General features: G+C 33.2%; 1 long non-coding RNA gene across 1 annotated transcript; it reads left to right on the top strand.

The window, feature by feature from the left end:
• The first annotated feature begins 4,126 nt into the window (after window positions 1-4,126).
• On the top strand, window positions 4,127-4,672 carry LOC120417863 (uncharacterized). Its single transcript, XR_005605513.2, has 3 exons — window positions 4,127-4,266; window positions 4,324-4,415; window positions 4,471-4,672. It is a non-coding gene; the product is annotated as an uncharacterized LOC120417863 (long non-coding RNA).
• The last annotated feature ends 4,848 nt before the right edge of the window (window positions 4,673-9,520 follow it).

Here is a 9,520-nt window from a genome sequence, read left to right as displayed (position 1 = left end):
TACACTTGCTTCTGGGAAGTTCACATTGCGAGTTCAGACACAATGTCGCCGTTACGTTTATCGCGACGTGCTGCTAAGTCAGTTCAAGGCAAGTTATGAGTTATCCCGAAGGTCTTTTCACTGACGAACTGACGTGCCACCCCGATTTCAAACATGACCGCACTTTCCTATCTTCCTTCGCACTCACCCTCAGCGATCAGCAATTGTCAAACAGATGATTTGACAGATGCGCAGCTGCAGTTGCTGAGAAACTTTCTGGAACAACAAATGAAAATGGAGAAAAACATATTGGAACTTGAAAACTTTTGCGAGTTTTCAACTTAACGGTGAAAGTTTTGCAAATCTTGCATTATTTTATAGGAAATGAGGCAACACATTGCGTCAAACTTCCAAATTAGGCTTGTTTTAGACTTTCAATAACATTTCCATTCCAACTCTCATGCGTCATTTTCACATGTTGTTCCAGCATTCTTCACAGCAAGGAAGCAGTTGATGTGACAAAACGTCAAACTCGAATTCTGACAATTTCTGGCAAAGAAAAAGAAACAGTTTGCGGTCAAAAATGATCGACAAATTTGTTCCTGGTGGCACGTCAATTCGTCAGTGTTTTTTTTGCCTTCCTCACCTGACTGAGGAAAGGCTGTAAAATCACTCGAAATATGAACTTCTTAATTTGACCTCCTAGCACCTTCACGTATACCTATCGACTCAGAATCAAATTCTGAGGTCTCATTCGATCCGTCTTGGGGTCCCACAAGACACTAGCTAATATTATAAAGTTTTATATACTTTAAACGTTATGCTAAAAAACGATTTTAACAAAAGTCCGAAAGATTGCAAAAAGGGTGGTTTTGCCTTCCTCACTGCGGTAAGGCTATAATCCTGCTCGAAAAATGAACTTTTGAAAAACAGCTCGTAGACCTATATTCATGTGTATATTCATCATTCATGAGAGACCTTTCCAACGAGTCCACAACATTGAAGATCTGGCAACCTTGTCTCGAGTTATGACCACTTAAGTGATATTTATGAACTTTTTTGAAGCCGGATCTCACTTAAATGTATGTAAACTATGTCCGGATCCACCATACGACCCGTCATTGCAGGGCCGTAGCCAGGATTTTTGTTTGGGGGGGGCTTGGGTTCAAAAATTCAAAGGATATGGAAATCAGCAAATCAGAAATTCCATTTGTTTAAATTCACCTGGCTAACGGTATGATTATTGAGACAAATTGTAACACTGTAAAATAATGTATGCAAAAAAGATTTAAAAAAAGCTTCATCCAATGTTTAAAAAAAATAAATTGAAGAAAATGCTTCATCAAAAATCCACTTTTTTCGTATACCATGTTTATATAAAAGACTTGAAAAGAAAGTGATTTTTTTTTACGTTTTTTTAGATTGTTGAAATTAAATCGAATTTCATGTCCGCTAGCAAATTGTCGTTAAATTTTAAATATACCCTAAATAAATTTTTAATAAAAGTGGCCGAAGAATGTTAATTTATCTCACTTATGTATAATTTCGTTTTTCAACAAATCTGGATGAAAAACTTATGAACAAATTGGTAAATTTCTACTATCCAATTTAATACCGTTTAGATTTAAATTTTTAGCTGTGTGCATATTTTGATGGCAAATTTTATAAATTAAAACTATGAACTGAAAAAAAAAAATTTTGCACGATTTTTAAACAAAATAAAACTCATAACTTAACTTTTCTTGAAAAAAAACAATAACACTGTTTTATTTAAATTGTTTTAAGGCTATTGAGGCTTTTGGTTATTTTCTAAAGCTAATGCAACCTCTCCCAACTTAAAAAAGTTTGATTACTGGTTGTTTTGAATTTCGTTTTTTTAACTGAATTTAAATGTATAAAGAGATATTAAGAAATGTAAAAAAATATAAACGCCACAATATTTACTGAAAAAAATGCATTAATTTAAAGCAAGCATAATTCATAGTTTGATTTTTCCCGATTAAATCAAACAAAAAAATTGCTGAAAATTGCTCCAGAATTTTGAGCATTAATAAAATTTTGCAAATTGTTGAAAACATTTAAATCAGATCCTTATTTCTAAAAGTTTTTTTTTTTATAGCAGATAATATATGGTTGAATGCTGTCAAAATTTTATCTTCAAATAAATATAGTTCTATTTTTCCTTTAATATGACTGAACAAACAGTTCAATTCCAAATTGAAAAAATCCAGCAAAGAGTATCACAAAATGCTTATAAACATTATTATAGGTTTGCTAGAGTCAAAATGAATTCATAAAAAAAAAACATTTATTCTTCAAAAAAAATATGTCTTTTCCGATTTTCGACCAAAAATCCGAAAAAATCCGTAATCTTCAAAGAGTACTATTTCATTAAAAAAGGTAAAATAAACACTATCCGAAATTGTGCGATGAAAAATATAAATACATATAAACACGATGAACACATTGAAATCTTCAATTAATTTTATTGCTGTCCGAACTGTATTTTAATCTGAAATGAGTTTTGATAGAAAATATGAGTTTACATGAAAATAGGAAAAAAATGAATGTTTTAAAAAAAATAAAAAAATACATATCACAATATTTTTTTTATTTCCCTGATTTGACTAATAAAAATGATGGAAAATTATATAGGTTTTTATATTCAAGCAATATCGTGACACTGGAAACGAAATCCTACAAATTTTAGGATTTAGAATTTTTTTATTTACGAAATCTGGTTCAATGAAAAGTCAAGAAAACTTTACATAAGAATGATTAAAACAATGAGGCTTTTCCTGTAAATCTAATCTACGTCTGACATATTGCTACTAGAACCATATTTAACATTCAAAAGGAAATTAAAAAAAATTGCCCTGTCATGCTAATAAGAAGCACGGAAGGAATCAAAAAGTGGCGTTTGACGTTTCTTCGCGCGCTAATTGTTTGCAATATTTTTTGATGAAAATCATCAAATAACTTGAGTTTGTTTATTTGAATGCGACTGAAAATTAGAAACGTTTGAAAAATGTTGTATATGCTAAAAAAATATTGAAAATCCATAATTTCCTAAAAACGCAGAGTCAAACATTTAAAGGAAAGAGTTTGTTTTTAACTGACAATGAAGTTAAAAATTAGGGAAAGCCATTACAATAATCATATAATTTTTAGGAAAAAAAACTGAAAAACTCAACAATTTATAAATTGTAGAATTAAATAATAAGCATAGGAATTAGTACATTTCAAATATATAGGAATAATTTTTTTTTTAGAATTAGGTAATTCTAAAACCAAAAACAATAAAAAAACGCAAAATTTTAAAAAATAGAAAATTTAAAATTTAGAGGATTTAAAAAAAAATGAAATTGAGCATTTCAAAATTCAGTAATTTAAAAATTTCTAAATTCAAATAATCCAAAATACAAAGAAAACACACTTTGAAATAAAGAAAATTAAATCGAATATTATTAAAATTGTGAAAATTTTAAATTTAAAATTAGGTCGCTGCGAATATTTTTTTAAATTTATATCTCTCGATTCTGACCAAGGTCGAGGAGGTGGAGCAAAATCAAATAAAAAATATATTGAAAAATTAAATTATAAAACATGGTTTTAGAGCATGAGCATGAGCATGAGAGATCACCCAGGGTTGCCCCTCCGTTGCTGAACAGAACCGTAATATCCTTTCAGCACTAATGATTATATGCTTCGACGATCTAGTGGTGTTTCCCTTATCAACAGCATGTATGAATGCGCTGAAAAGATAAAACACCATGATTGCTAAAGCTAGATCAGTTGCGAATAGGTAACAGTCATTGGCCACCAACGGCGCCCGCCATGTCAGTTTGTAGATCTCAATTTTAAGGGACGGGAATGTTAGTTAGCGCAGGTTGCTACTAGGGCAGCGGATTTACTCTGTGCTTACACCCCACAACACGCACACAAATGTTGTGAGTTTGAATTTACAAACAGGTTTATTGAATCCTACTATCCTGTTTATTGGCTTAACAAACGTATTATATCGGTTCAATAAACGTATTTTAGCAAAACAACCATGATGTTATTCCGTTTGACAAACTGGTTTAGCATTTGTCAGTTTCTTTTCATAAACGTGTAGACAAAATTTCTCTCTTGAAATCTCTATCCTGCTTTCAAGATGGCGAAGCCAAAAATAAACATTAAAAAGATCGGAAATTCTTTGTATAATTATTAATCTCGCAGTCATGAATCGAAGCTTATAATTTACAGAGTGGAATTGATTAAGGGTTAAATTTGAAAAAAATATCGGTAGGTATCAATTATTTTTGGGTAAACTTATTTGAAGACATCGCTTAACCTTTGCAGAAAACTTGTGGTCTTTGAGGCATTTCAAATCATCGATTGGCTGGAACATGATTTTTGGAATCTCTCTACAGATGGGTGGGCAGATCAACCAGGTAACAAAAAGGGTTTTCTATTTTCCAAAATAAATAATACTAAATTTATTCACAGGGATTCTGAAGTTGGAAACAAAAGCAATGCTTCACGCGGATGATCCGGAGCTGATGGCGGAATGTACTATAGCTAGAGAGCAGTGTAGCAACAAGCGGCGATAGCTACAATGCAACGGAATTTATATTTTGTACACAGAAGGTTTGACTAAAAATATAGAAAATATGCAAAACCTTGTTTTGATCGTTAAACAAAAGAAAACATCAAGGAATTGTAGAAAATTCACACGAATAATTTATTGGAACTACAATCTTGATTTTCAAACCAACCTGGAACGTTTATTACACCAACAATCATGTTTGTCAATTTAATAAAAATGATTATTGGGATTACAAACATCCTTCGCTTTGATGACAACAATCTCGTTTGTCGAACCCACAAACATGTTAGGTTGAATTTGGCAAACATGTTAGCCGGCCCTGAGATGACAAACATGTTTGTGGGCTACGCCCAACATTTTGCCAGATTCACAATCGGATTTTTCTGCGTGAAGCGCCAGGAACCTGAAAATTTGTTAGTAGGATAAGGTGCTTGGTCAGAATTCATCATAGAAGATGATGATGCGACCCAAAATCATAGTGTTTGTTGAAAGGTATAATGTTTTATTCTCAAGGCAAGCAATCGGATGCTGCGGATGAGACATTTCCCGTTTATCGGCTGTTAACTTTTAATTGAAGTGGTTTAATCTTAGACAGCCGGCTGTGGAAAGATAGAACCAAAATTGTTGGTAATTACATGATGAAGGATTTAACAGTCTGACTTTTTAATTGAGATGTTTTTACGAGTTTTACATGATTCATGTTTAGTGGGGTACGAAGCGAACGACGAGTTACGATGTTTATCGAGCTGAAATGGTATGATAATGATGTTGTTATTGTACACCGACGACGAACGCGAAAATTAAATTATAAAACATGGTTTTATTATTTTAAGTGTGTTTTAAAATGCATTTTGTACCAGTTGTTTTGCATCCTTAGTTTTAAAAATATCCGGCTAGTGACGAAAACTTTTTTTCTGTACTGTACATCGAAATTTTAGAAAAAAAATGAAATATTTTCAGCGAGGCAAAAAATGCCGTATTATTGACACACGAAAATGCACTTCAATTTGTTTTCTACATAATGGTGTGAAGTTATTTGAAACAAATTTTTTATTTGTCCTTCGAATTTTCGGACGAGTTGCAGGAGAGGAAATATGAAATTAAAAAAAAATATTTAGTATTTTTTATTTTGAAAAAATTAAAACTCTGAAATTCTAAATCTAAAGATGCTGGAAATTAAAAAAATCAGAAAGTTTTAAGTTTGAAAACAGAAAAGTATAAAAATAAAATATTAATCCGCAATCAAATAATGAGAAAATTTAAAAATCACTTGAAAAACGCTCCAAAAATAAACTCCATACAAAATTAAAGAATTAAAAAAAAATAATCAATAAATATTCAAAACAATAGAAAAAAATATTTTGGGAATTTTTAGTTTTAATTTCATGATTTTTTCATTTGAGCAACTCTACGAAATCGGCCGATTTCGGCCATTTTTATTTTTTGTATTTTTTGATTTGGCTCAAAATTTGTGGGAGCCTTTCCTATGACCAAATAAGCTATTTTGTGTCATTGGTTCACCCATACAAGTCTCCATACAATTTTGGCTGCTGTCCATACAAAAATGGTAGGTAATTATTCAAACAGCTGTAACTTTTGAGTGAATTTTCTGATCAATTTGATGTCTTGGGCAAAGTTGTAGGTATTGTTGAGGACTATTGAGAAAAAATAGGTACACGGAATTTTTTTTGCAGATTTTTTAATAAACTTTTTTTTTCTTAAAATCTCAACTTCCCAAAATACGTATTTTTTTTTTATTTTCGAGATTTTTTTATATGTTCTAGGGGACAAAAATCCGCAACTTTTGAGCCATAGAGAAACATGGGCAAAAAATCTGCCGCCGAATTATGAATTTTTGAAAAATAGTGATTTTTGGTAAAAATCGAAATTTCATGCAAAAACAAATTTGACATAATTTTTAATGTAAAATTGAACTTGCAATCGAAAAGTACTTTACAGATTTTTTGATAAAGGGCTCCGTTTTCAAGATATAGCCACCGAAAGTTTGATTTAGGCGAAATATTTGCAGTTTTTCGATTTTTAAAAATAGTGACCATGAGTGACCATTTCCAAAAATATTTTTTTTTAAAGTTCAGAATATTTGCAATAAAATTGTCTGAGAGACATTGAAGATTGGACATCTGGTTGCTGAGATAATGCGGCTTTAAGAAAAAGAATCAGGAAATTGAAGTTTTTTGAGTCTCACCACAACAACCCACCATTTTCTAATGTCGATATCTCAGCAACTAATGGTACGATTTTCAATGTTAAAACATGAAACATGAAAAAATAAAAAATGGTATTTTTATTTACTTGATGTTCGGCTTCTGCCACCTCATTTCAGTCAAATTCTATATTTCATCACCGCCTTTATGACCGCTTTCTTAAAATCACTTTAGAAAAGTGCCGTACTAAAGCTCGAAAATTAAAAATAACACACTTTTTTTCGTGATTCTATTTTTCGAAGTCAAATTATTGCAAGGTCTACGGGAAATTGAGGCAGGGCTGAACTTTATTTAACCTAGGCACTCTTTTAGACATTTGTTCTTCTTTCTTCTTTGAAAGATAGCCCAACGTCTCAGTGTAGGATAGATGTTGCACCAAAGTAAAACGATGTTCAAATAAGCAGCTCAATTGTTAAATATTGGATCTATATTCCACAAAGTTTTTGCCCGGCAATGGACGCAAAAATTACATAGTTTGATCAATGTATTCTAGATTCTCTATCTAACAATCTTTTTCTGAGAGAATGAAAGAGAACACACAATCATCGATTTTAGATTATTTTTTCGATAGTACATAATAAAAAAAATATGGGAAAAATTTCGGGGGGGGCTGCAGCCCGGTAGCCCCCCCCCCTGGCTACGGGCCTGCGTCATTGATAAGGTAATCGAAAGACCTTTGCAATGAGTCCAAAACATTGAATATCTGGCAACCCTGTCTCGAGTTATGACCACATAAGTGATATTTGTACTTTTCTTATGCCGGATCTCATTTAAATATATGTAAACTATGTCCGGATCCACCATCCGACCCATTGTTAGTTAGGTAATCAAAAGACCTTTCCAACGAGTCCAAAATATTGAAGATCTGGCAACCCTGTCTTAAATTATGACCGCTTAAGTGATACTTGTGTTGTTTTTTTTTTTTTGAAAATAGATGGAATTTGAGTCCAAATCACCAAATGTTGGTAAAAGTGAGGAAGGCTCCAACCACATAGGTGGATTAAGTTAGTTTTTGTAAGAAAACCCGTCATGTAGAAAGGTATTCAAAAGACCTTTCCAACGAGTACAAAACAATGAAGATCTGATAACCCTATCAAAAGTTATAAGCACTTAAGTGTTATTTATACACTTTTTAGAGGCCGGATCTCAGATATGTTTGTGAAAAAGATCTACACCCGGGTAGCGAACTACATCGACTGGATCGAGGAGGTCGTGGGGAGGAAGTAGGTCTGAATAACATTGCTCACACATATTTAAATTCACCAATCAAATAAAAATTCAAAGCAAGGGAAAACTTCAAACAGTATTCCACCATGAATATCCAACGACATTGGCTTTTATTTTTATAATTTCACACTAAAGATCAACCGAAAGCTTCAACTTCATGCATAATGAATGAAACTTAATTAGGAAGCCCTCTCACCCAACCCACCCTCCCGCACCCATCAAAAGTTAGAGAGCCGTCTGCTGCCCCAGCTAAGCTACTCCAAGGCCAATGGCAAACCCCAACCGAACCAACCAACAGTCATGTATCATTTCCTGCTTTTCCCGCTCGCCAACTTTCGGCTTCGAGAGCTTTCCAGGAGAGGGCGTTCTCACTATCAAGTAATTATTCAAATTTACGGTTAAAAATTTATCCCAACAGACATTATCATAAAAATTTTTAATGAAGCACATTATTTTAAATTTGAATATATTAGCTTTTCGGGGGGGTGAGGCGTTGACTCTGGCTGAACAGTCTAGGCTGAGTGGAAAAGTAAGGGGGGGGGGGAGCTTTGGGAAAACACCACCACGAACATAACCGACAGAAGTTGTCTGCCCCCTCCGGGAGGAGATGAGTTGGAAGTTTGCCTTTTGCTATTAGTGCGAGCCTGTTGATTCTGGCCTGATTACGGCTAAGGAATCGTGGCGTAATATTTTTTATTATTTTTTTATTTGATATTCTGACTTGTTCTCTCTTTTTAAATGTTATTTCCTAAGAGTCAAATCTTTACTCAAAATCATGAGGTATGTAATCGAAATCAACTTATTTTCAAAAAATATATTGCAGTTAAAAATTCCTTTAAAACTTGCCTCAAGTTTAAGAATTCAATTGTTTAAATAATCATGTATAGTTTTAAATCTACTAAAAATTTGTGTGAAACATTCTTTGTTGGGTCGTGGACCCTATTAGGGCATAATTTGTATTACCCCCCGGTCACGCAGTGTTTCCCTCATTGACCGCTGGGAGCGCTAGTAGGCTGACAGTACAGCCTGTCATGCATGTTATTGTTTATCTTCATAATATTATTTTCTGTGATCTAGATTTAAGGTTTCTTGTATTGTAAAATTGTGATAATAAAATCTTCTATGTTCAACCTCCGAGGAGGCAGGTGGCCTCTCGGAGACCAAGGAATCACCGTGTTTCATTTACGGTGAGAAACGTCTTCGTCCGCCATCGTCCCTGAAGCTCCGCCGTCGTTCGTAAGTCGTTGGTTCCGGCAGTCCCGCAAAGAGTTAGAACACAACGTAGGGACTGGCCGATTGGGCCGAACATCCTTCGAATAAGGTTGAAGACAGGAAAAAGATCCATTTCAAGCCTCATTGAATTCAAATGAAGAAGTGCATTTGTAGAATTCTAAAGTTGTATAAATTTCATCGAAATTAATCAACAGTCTTTTTCGGCAAATCATTCAACAACAGAAGCAGATGGCCATTTTCCCAAGAAAATGCCTCATCATTAAAC

The sequence above is a fragment of the Culex pipiens genome, chromosome 1, assembly GCF_016801865.2.
Source record: "Culex pipiens pallens isolate TS chromosome 1, TS_CPP_V2, whole genome shotgun sequence".
Taxonomy (NCBI): Eukaryota; Metazoa; Arthropoda; class Insecta; order Diptera; family Culicidae; genus Culex; species Culex pipiens.
The sequence above is the reverse complement of the archived record's forward strand: the minus strand, read 5'-3'. Positions and strand labels throughout refer to the sequence as shown.